The following is a 10,988-nucleotide window of genomic DNA, read 5'->3' on the forward strand; positions in this document are numbered from 1 at the left end:
TTATTGGCTCTGGAAAATCTACTGGCACTGTCAAGCAGAGAAAGTTCAGAAATTGCTTCCAGTGAACAACAGAACTCTGATTTTTAGAGTGCTGAACCTAACATATTCTTTTTATTGCATATTTTTAATATCCACAAAAAAAGAAAAACAAGCTGCAAAGCAAAGCTGAAAAAGGAAAGGAGAAAAATACTCTTGATTAAATGCAAATCAGAACAGGGCTTTGCTCCCAGCTGGCTGAAGTCAATAGTAAAAAGCATCATTACTTCAAAGCAAGGATGATCAGGTCCAGGGACGCTCCGAGACCAGTTCCGTGCCAGTTGGGGCTGGCGGCAGGTGGAAAATAGCTCGGAGCGGTCCAGCTGGCCACGGAGCAGCCACACGTGAGCCCCAGGCTCAGGAGGGGGCTGCAGGCAAGGAGCCTCAGCAATTAGTGCTTGCGAAACTTTCCAAGTGCTCGGGCCACACAAGCGGCCCATACACGCACATGAAGGAAGGGGTGAGGATGGCCCCACAGGGCTCTGTAAACTGCCAGTGGCAAGTTATGCTTTTTGTACATGGCTCAAGGAAGTGCTCCTGAGTGTGTATCTAGCACACAACATTGATAAGGCTGGGCCACTGCATGAGTACCTACCTACAAAATTGTCGGTAGGTAGTAGCTTGACATGGTGCTCAGGATGGTGTTGAGAAAACGTTTACCAAGATACTTGAATCATGTTCATGTAAGGCAGCAAAACATTACTGCAGAATGACCACTCGCAGTCTTTATTAGAAGGTGTCATGGTTTTACTGACCTCTCATTTCTCAGTGACATTCCTTTTCAAACATTACCAATCCTCCTTTGCAAAGTGTTCTTTTCTCCCCTTAAATTTTTCCACCTAATACTACAAAAAAGTAGCATTAAGTTTGTAGAAACCAATACTTTTTTGCACAACAGTAAAAAAACAGCTGCTCTGTCAAGGTGCTCTAAAAATTCAGAGTGATATTGATTCACAAAACCCTTTCCATTGATAAGATGAGGCAGCAGACCTCAGTTCTTGGAATGCGCGTGCTCGTGATGCATCAGCGCTTCTGAAGGAATTCACTACGCAGGCTTGCAGCTGCTATGGGCAAATGCAGTTACCTAACTAGTTTACCACTGGAGGACATGGGTTTTCCAATACACTTAGCTTGCTATAAAATCTTGAATGAAACCAGACAAATATTTTTTTCAGAATTGCAGCTACAAAGAGAACCAAGAAATAAAAAGATTTACAGCCTTTCAAAGATTCCATTTTCAGACCTGGTTTGCTATCACAGCTGCAAACAAAACCATAGGGTACAGCAAGATCACAGCAGCACGTGTTATGAAATATGTAAAACTCTGCAAGTAGAAATGCTGAAAATTATGCTTTACATTGGTATGACAGTTCTTAAACACTCTTATTTAGAGCTAGCCAAGCACTGCGGTGATTTCATTGTGGTAGAATTGTCTTTACAACCGTTCTTCTAAACGTAGGGTCTGATCTAACAGAACGATTTTATAAAGTGTATCGAGTCATTGGAGGCCCAATGGCCTTGGCTCAGAGGTGCGTGCAGCCCATTTACAAGCTGCTGTGTTTTAAGTTGCCTCTTTCTTTCTTCAGGTTCTGAGGAATTCTGAATGACTCTTCAGTTACATCTAATTTGATGTTGCTACTTAGGATAAGAAACTACGAGTCTCCTTTCAGAGCAGGCTGCATGTGACTGCTGTAATTTTGACATTTTAATACCTCTCATTATCACTCTGGAACTTATGTGGATTAATAGAATTATTTCAGCATTTTAAACAGATAAGCATTCTTTGATAGTCAGACTATGCAGATTGAGCATATGAGCATCTCCTTACAATATACTCTGTGGTAAAATTCATGTAGAGTCTCAGTTGATTCTGTATGGCCCAGGTCTGGGTCCAACTAATGGAAATGAGAAAATTACTTGAGTGGTGATGGGGTTAGATGCCAACACATCTCTGAGCACTTCGGTACTGGAATTGCCACAGAGACTTCTGTTCTCCCTTGGTGGGGAAAGCAGGTGGCACATCAGTGTGACTCTGCTTGGTGGCACCACACCACAGCACTTCAGCAAGCCACCATGAATATGCCAAAGAGTCACTCTTAGGTTCAATATGTACTAAATAACCCACAGACTGAGTTCTCACCATATCACTGAGTTGAAACGTCTAGTTTAATGTGGCTGCAGTCAAGCAGCATGTTTCAATTCTTTGTATGTGGTTTTTTTTTATTTGGGTCCCTGTTACCAGTCACTGGAGAGCTGCTTCGCAGAAGGCAGATTTGGGAGGGTGGCTTTGGCTGCACCAGTCTTACCTTTGCTCTGTAACCTCCGAGAAGGGCACAATCACTTCTATCCACCTTCTAAGTGGGGTACGCTGCTACCTCACGCTAGCTCAACTATTCAAAAGAAAAGAAATACTGAGAGCAAAAGCAAATTTAAATTAAAATTCCCCTTACTAATGTAACCACCTTGACAGAAAGTTCATTGGCAAAGGCTGTAGAGGTGGAAGCAAGCACAACTCCAACTTTGCAGTCAATGACTCAAAGCAGTTGCCTGTGTATGACCAGGAAGGGGGTGCCCCGAGTTGTCCCAGCTAGTAGCAGCGGGCTGGCAGACCTGCCACAGGGTCAGCAGGAGGCCCGAGAGGCTCTGAGATGGCCTAGGGCAACCCATCCTTTCCTGCTCCTGTAGGTCCAGCGTCACATTCGCCAGACCTGAGTGGGTGGCTCTGGTGACACACGCTCTGATCCCTCTTGACTGTGACAGCACCTGAAAATCAGACTCCGCTGAAGTGCACTGTGGGGATGAGGTTCAGAAGACTTGTAGAGATGGCACTTCACAACATGGTTTAGAAGGCATGGTGGTGATGGGTTGATGGTTGGACTTCATGATCTTAGCGGTCTTTTCCAAACTTAATGATTCTATTATTCTATTCTATGGTTCTATGACTCTATGATGTTTCCATATCACGGAAGCATCTGCAGTCTTTAGCATCATTTCTGCCTTCCTTCCCCCAAATTCAGCCAGGTGCTGCAAGGGCTATTACCCAAGACTACCAAGCAGATTCTTTTTGCCTAGAGAAAATAAAAAGGCAAAGGCCGCACTGTACTGTAACAGCCATGGCGTGATTGAATTAAAATGCAACAGCAGCTAAATAATTATCACTTGACTCCATTAGTCTGCATTCATAAAGCAGTGTTATCAGTGCTCAGTGACTTCCAACAATTATTTTAAATGTGTTTTAAATGTGGTAATGGGGAAAATTTATGGAGTGTTTCTAAAGCTGCTTGCTTCTGAAGGACTTATTCATCAGCTATTCATTTATCCCTGTATTAACATTTGCAAGTCAGCTTTTAAGGAAATTTTGCATATTTCCACTCCTAATAAATAGCATTTTAAAATATGAACTGCTAATGACTAAATGTTTTGTAGAAGGGAGAAGCATTTTGGTTAGTCATTCAAGAAAAAATGCCTGTGTCAAAACAGAAAGTGCGCTCCCTTTTTCCGGGAAAATGGAAAAAAGATTTGAATTTTTAATGCTAGGAATGGATTCAAACGCAAGCGGCCACGGGCAAGCAGAGTTCTATCCATTTGGTTATTCTCAAAACACCAGAATGATGAGAGTTTCTGATCTCTGTCTCCAAGCCTTAAGAACTACAGTGTGTTATGGCTCCTTTTAAAAACATCCCTTCCACTGGTCTGCTGCATGTTAAGAGCATCACAGTGATGACCAGCCCGTAGGAGAAAGACAAACAGGTTCTCCAGCTCCATGCACGAACATGGGAAAGGAAATAGAGGTCAACAGGAGAGTAAGGTCCGAGGCTGCCTGCAATGCCTTATTTACCATTGCTGCTCCCGGGCCAAGGAACGTTGGTGACGGTTTTACGGCTCCTCTCTCCCGACTGCCGCATCAGAGGCAGGTGCCAACTGTTCAGGAAGCGCTTTGGAGTATGCTCAATGCCCGCGTATCTGGAAGTGCACGAGCTGCGTTATTTGCTGCTTCTCTCTGGTGAATATCCCTAATAAACCAGTGAACTATTCAGAAACACCCATAAATAAGAACATGTTAGAATAATAGCAGTTTAGCAGGCAGCATGGGTGCGTAGAGGACTCACCCCCAGCCATGCGGGGAGGGTGGAAGAACAAATGCTGCGGCTGTAGATTTTACATCAAATTTCTTGACCAGTTTTTTCTTCAAGGAAGCCAAGAGGACGTGACAACTAGAAAATGCATACTGTGAGAGAGCTCAAGATGAATGCACAGAAACTTTCACAGGTCCAGGTGAGGAGGCTTGCTTTCTTTGGACGAGCTGGAAGACACCTGCTGGTTTAAGCACACAAAATCTCTTCACACTCCTTTAAAATTATCATAAGATAAAGTAATTACAAGATACTTTTGTTGTGTATTCTGTAAAGCTCCAAATCAAGGAACTGGCATAAAACTGTGCTTTAGAGATGCAATATGAGAGAAATTCACACACTCTGCAGCACCAAAACATCCATGGGGACAGAGGGTTAAAAAGAAAGCCTCCACTGCTGCCTTCTTGTCCCCTTATAAGCCACAGCCTTGGTCCTGCTCTTCCTACCAGATGCAAGAAACACGTAATACTAGCCTGTACTGTCAAATACCTCTATTGCTGCTAAAACTCTGCTTCCCACTGACAGGGAGGGTCACCAGAACACTTGCAGAAGGATCAGAGGCAGCTTGCTCCCATAGCAAACCACCAACAGCCGGGCAGAAAGGAAGGCGTTTCAGGGCAGGTGACAAAGACAGCCTTGCCTTTCATTTGAAACCGTCCCAAGAGAATGAATAATAAACATTTACTGCTCCTCATCCCACACTTCCAGTAAAAAAGGTCACAGGCCAGTCCTCCTCATTGCCTTGCCACTAAGCCTGATGCTACTTGTGCCAGACAGGGCTAATGAGGCTTTCTGATGATCCTGAGCACATGGGAAAAGCACAGTTACTGAAAGAACCTGGAATAAAATAAATCACATGACTCAAACCAATTCAGCGTGATTCTCCCTAGATAGTAAGCAGCTAATATTAAGCAAAATGCTGTATGTACACAGAGGCACTGAGAAAATGTAAACAGGCAGAGCTTCACAGTCAAGCATGTTGCCAGTTCACCAGGTGCACTCATTCTGCATTGCTTGCCAGAAAAATTGCTGCTTTTTTCTTAATGATAAATATGCACAGGCAATTTTTTTCTTCATTCATCTATACACTGCACTCTCTTTAATTAACCAATGCACTGAACGGGGAACACTTGCACTTTGATGAGTACAAAAATCAACAGAAATTATATTGGTCAATTAGACACAAAGATATTGCTCAGTAGTGTATTTCCACCTGCTGATATTTGAGGGGACAATTCTGAACCCCGGCATCTCAAGGTTCCTTCTGTTACTTGTCTCTTCCTCTCTCTGAAGGAGAGGGCTGACAGGGAGTTCGGGATTCAGCATGGGTGCGCTTTCCAGAGCTTGAGCCAAACACACCCTCTTCCTGGAGGTGTTCAAAAATGTGTAGATATGGCACTTCAGGACATTGGTTTAGCAGGCATGGTGGTGTTGGGTTGACAGTTGGACTTCATGATCTTAGAGATCTTTTCCAACCTTCATGATTCTATGATTCTGTGATTCTATGAAGGACTCGGATGTGTCTCACCCTTAACGGCCTTCACCCTACATTTGTCATCTTTCATCAAACCGTCCTTCAGCAGGTAGAGAAGCAATAGCCACGCTTCCTTCTTGAAGAGGGGAGATATGAACATGATTTTAACATCTACCACATTTCATTTAATTGCCTTTTAAATTTTTTTTCTCCTTTGGTATTTTCATTTCAGCCAAAACATTCCAAGTGACTATTTTAAACGTGACAGAGGAATCTGTCATCTCATTTCTGCACTGAGCAAATAAGAAGATGTTGGTTTAGCAACTTCAAGTCTTGCCTGCTAAGATTTTCTGGCTCAAATGCTGGTTTTATTCTACAAGCCAGCAAACCTCTAGCTGTGTTGACATACATTGCAATATTGAATTACTGCAAGGTCAATGGAAATCATTCAACTACTTTTCATAAAATATGGAATTTGCACTTTTGAAAAGAACACTTTGATATGAAGCACACTGCTACTGCTCATAAATACACTAATATCCCCAGATGAGGTTTACTTCATTCACAGTAGAATCAGATCTAGTCTCTCTATACACCCAATGCACCAAAGCTATTGAGCAAAATCTCAAAACATCCAGGAGAAATTTTGACTCAGCTACTCCAAAGGTCTGGATTCTGGCACGGATATTGCTTGTGCCCTTCTCGTCTCATTTACATCACAATGGAAAACTTCAGCGACACTCAGCTGCCCTGTTACCTCTGCTGCAGCGCAGAATCCATATGGCTTTGCCTACACTGGAATAAACATTACCAATAGCTGTTGACTTGATGCAACAGCTCAAGAAGCTGTTCACTGTAGGCCATGCTCAGCATCTGTTCAGGTACAGCAGTTTGGGTCCCACTGAAAGCATTTTTGTCACCATTTTTCAGCAGAGATAAAAGCTGTATTCTCTGGTAATATTTTTCACAGTATCAGCGCTTCATTCTTTCTGGAAAAAGCATATCTAAGAATTGATTGCTCCATTGTGAAGGACTGCAGAAGTAATGCACAGTCATAAATCACTCATCCCATTCACAGTGTAGAAATAATTGTATCAGGCTGAAACTCAGCTAGAGGAACATGACTAACTTCTGTGTAACTGAAAATTTAGACGCAAGATGTTTAGAAGAGTGACTGTTGTAGGAACTTGTCTGGTGGAAAGCGATACGGATTTGGACCAGCCTACGCTTTTCTTTATCTATTGTCAGCCCCTCCTGCAAACAACACAGTGCAAAGCCAGTGCGGCCTCTGTGCCTGGCTGGTAAGGAGAAAATTAGGGGTATCATTTCAAATAACATATGATGGAGTTCCCAAAGCTAACCTACTGTGGAAGGAATGTCCTTCTGGTCAAACACAGACACAAACAACAGTGTTGGAAATGATGCAACAGCTTGTTTCTCCAAAGAGCCAGCAACTACTGCAGTATTCATGGAGCATTCGCCTGCACACTAGCTATTACTTAAAATACAATTAATGAAGTTTTGTTGTGTAGTAAAGCAGCTGGTGGCTGTAAGGAGCACTGCCAAAGTGTGGAAAGCCCTCCCCACACACACGTTCTGCTTCGGGAGCCAGGCGTGCCTCAGGCAGCACCCTCAGCGATGCACGCGCAGTACCGCTCTGCTGGTACGGACACACCGGCAGCACGCAGCAACAGCTGGAAAGAAAAAACAAAAGGGAACTGCGGCACGGCGCTACATCCACATTTAACAGAAAGACAAATATTCAGGGTGACAGAGTCTGCGCCTCGAAGATTTATTTGCATTCGGTATAAATAAGCAACTGTAGCAAAAAGAAATGCCCTAGTAGCGAATGCTGAACTGTCCTCAAAAGTAAGAGCTGAGTGGCTTTTAGTGATGACTACTGCCAAAGATAAATACCAGTAACGGTTTTTTACATCGTACCTTTTCATAACTATTTCGCTTTTTGTAGTCAAATACTTAATCTTTGATGCCTTCTACCCCTAATTCTAAAACTTTCTGGTTATGAGCATCACTTGCAAGCACATAGGTCGGCACTGGATCTGCCGTTAGGTGGTCTGCCAGGCTCCTGGGGCACACGTTGAGCACACATCACAGAGCTGTGGCGAGCAGGGCCCATGATCTCTACCAGCTTGCAGGCACCAGCTGAAGGGCTACTAACAATACATTCCAGCCCAGAGACGATGTTCTGCAGATACCAGCCTGTATCTTACACTGTTATCTATGTCTTACTCTTACCTATATCTGTTTTGAACTGTTCTGCTTTCCAGGAGTAATGAATACTCACAGGGCAGGAGAGAGATCATCCCTTCCGTTGGGACATTCAGAGATGAAGGTTCAAGTTCCTGCTCCACTATATATCTGGTATTTATTATTTAAATAAGAGCATTTAAACGAAGCAGAACAGCTCTAATAAGGCACCTTGAGGGATATTCATCTCAGTCTAACGCACAGTCTCATGTTTAGGCCACTGAACCTTAATTTCCTGATCTGGATCAAGCAAAGAACAAAACCAGACTTGAGCTCTACACGGTGAAGGTGATGCTCTCACTACTGCCTGCAATCTCTATTTTGGAAATCAACAGAAACATGAAGTGCTGTGGAGACATTAAGCACTATTGTAATGAATGCAAATATATAAACCTACAGAAAATAAGTAAGTTATATTTCATTTTCACTTCTGCTCACTGTCTAGAACTTCCAAAGATTATTCTGGATTTTTAGCATTTTCCAGCAGAAACACTAAACCAGAAAAATATCACATCTGTTCCAGTATTTGATGAGTCTTTGTGCTACTAAACATGGGATATATTTTCATTTAATTTGTACAATTATTCATTTTCCACATAAAAGGAAACAGAAAATATACTACTATTCGGGGAAAAAAAAAGAAATAAAAATAATATAATTAAATGTGGTAAACAACTCTGTGACAATGGTATGTCAGCCACTGGCAATACTGGGAAACAACTGGCTTTTGTTTCACTAGCAGCTACACCTGGCTGGTAGCCATTCTCTTTGCTCCTTCGGGCATGGGTAGGAAAGGGCTACATTTCATTCTGCTCTTTTCTTTTGTAGCTGCCAATGTTAGTTAACTATTTAAAAATAATATTTTACCTCCATATGGGTTTTTTTTTGACAAGGCACTAAAACCCAGGCCTTTTTTCTTTGAAGACTGACATTAAATCAGCAGCAGGATCCCAACTTGGCAGAGGCTACAGTGCCTTGTGTCAGTGACGTCTGAACGAGAGGTGGGGCCCAGCATTCATCATTCCCTTACCTATGCACTTTGATAAATTCCTGCTCTCTGGGTCTTATCTCTAGATAGTACTCTGAAGTGATTTTGCAATAGCACAGAGAGACATCTAGCAAGGAAATTGCAGCAGTAGCTCTACTAATCAATATTTCCATTACACTAAAGAAAAAAGTAATCTTTGATTTTTGTGTGGAAATTATTCTTTCCGTTTTCCCACTACTTGCACATGAATTTAATTCTGGACAGAGCAGCCAATTTTCACTCCGAGCCCCATAAAGGGAAACGTTGTCAGAAAAGGCCCTGGGGGTCCTGGCAGGCACCAAGTTGACCATGAGGCAGCAATGTTCCCTCGTGCCAAAGGCCTCCTGGGCTGCATCAGGCAGCGCACTGCCAGCAGGTCAGGGAGGTGACCCTTCCCCTCTGCTCAGCACTGGTGAGACAGCCCTAGAGTCCTGGGTCCAGTTCTGGGCTCCCCAGAGCAAGAGACTGGGACATACTGGAGCAGGTCCACCAAAGGGCCACGAAGATGATTATGGGCTTGGAGCACCTGACGTACAGGCAGTGAGGACGAAAGAGCTGGAGAAGAGAAGGCTTAGTGGGAGGAATCTCATCCATGTGAATAAATACCCAGTGGGGGCGAGTAAAGAATGCAGGATGAGGCTCTTCTCAGTAATGCCCAGTGACAAGTCAAGCGGCAATCGTTATGAGTTGGAGCACAGCTAAAGCGGAGAGAAACCATTCTATTTTTTTTTTTATGGTGAGGGTGGTCAAGGACTGGAACATGTTGCCCAAAGAGGTTGTGGGATCCCACCTTTGGAGATTCTCACAACTCAACTAGACACAGCACTAGGGAACTGCCCCAGGTGACCCAGCTTTGGCCAGGGGGTTTCTTTTCACAGGCCTTGCTTTGTGTCAGATAACTAGCAACAACAGAGAAAGAAAAAGGCAAACTGGAAAAGAAAACAATGACAGCAGGAAAAAAAGGAAAAAAAAAAAACCACGGACAACAAAGGGAATTTTTCCTTATTAGCAAACAGCATTGCTGAAATGGAGTACACAAACACAGTCTTCATTAACACCATCGATTACATGGACCTCCAAAGTCGTACACCCACAACGGGGCCAGGCCACCCAATCTGTTGGCACAGAAAACAGAATTGTTAGGAAACGCTCTACACTCTTAATACTCCACTGTGCCCAAGCTCAGCGCGAGTAGCCCTTTTGGGTGGCTCCACAGAGAGTTATTCTTGACATCTTATTCCCAAAGGATTTTATATCACTGGTTGGGGGTAGCTCCTTTGCTGGTGTTTCATGACTAGCTCGTAATCTGATGGATCAGAGGATGTCCCATCTCACAGTTCCCCACAGCCGTATATCTATATTTATTAAAGCCCTGAAAGCAGTTATCTGTGGCTCCATAGCAGCCTCACACGATCTCACCGTTTCTCCTCCAGCTACCTCTCTTCTGACAGTAACTCCCAAATCCAGGATGCTTCCTCCTTCTTAAAGGTAATCTTTATTGTCAAGTTGGTGCTGCAGAGTTGATAAAACAGCCCAGATTGTAACAGCTCAGCCAGATAACCTCTGCACGGACAGAAAGGGGAACAGTATTTTTCTCTCTAGCTTATGCAGTTCCTATAACTATTCTGACACTAAAGCAAATGATTTGTAAAGTGTGAGATGATATGAAGTAACTTACGTGATGGAGTCACAGGGCATGCTAGGTCCTTTTGTTACCCCTTAGTACGCATCTTGTGTATTCGTGGCCTCTGTGGCCACACTGAGATGCAATTTGTTTAAAGACACACCAAAGTTAAACCAAAATAGACATATTAATGCTTGTCAATATAAATTGAAACTTAATAACTTATAAAAACTTAGGATCTTTTCCTACCTAGAGAATTAACAGTATTAGAATTAACAGTACAACAGCACAAGGTAGATGAGAGCAGACTTTGCCCTCGGTTGTTGCCCAGAGTATGTATGAGCAAGGAACAGACCCTGAAAGTTCAAGCTGAGCCCTTGCTTATGCCCAGAAAACCACAATTCAGGCAGTAGAACTGTAAAATCA

The sequence above is a fragment of the Opisthocomus hoazin genome, chromosome 8 (assembly GCF_030867145.1).
Source record: "Opisthocomus hoazin isolate bOpiHoa1 chromosome 8, bOpiHoa1.hap1, whole genome shotgun sequence".
In the NCBI taxonomy this organism is placed as follows: Eukaryota; Metazoa; Chordata; class Aves; order Opisthocomiformes; family Opisthocomidae; genus Opisthocomus; species Opisthocomus hoazin.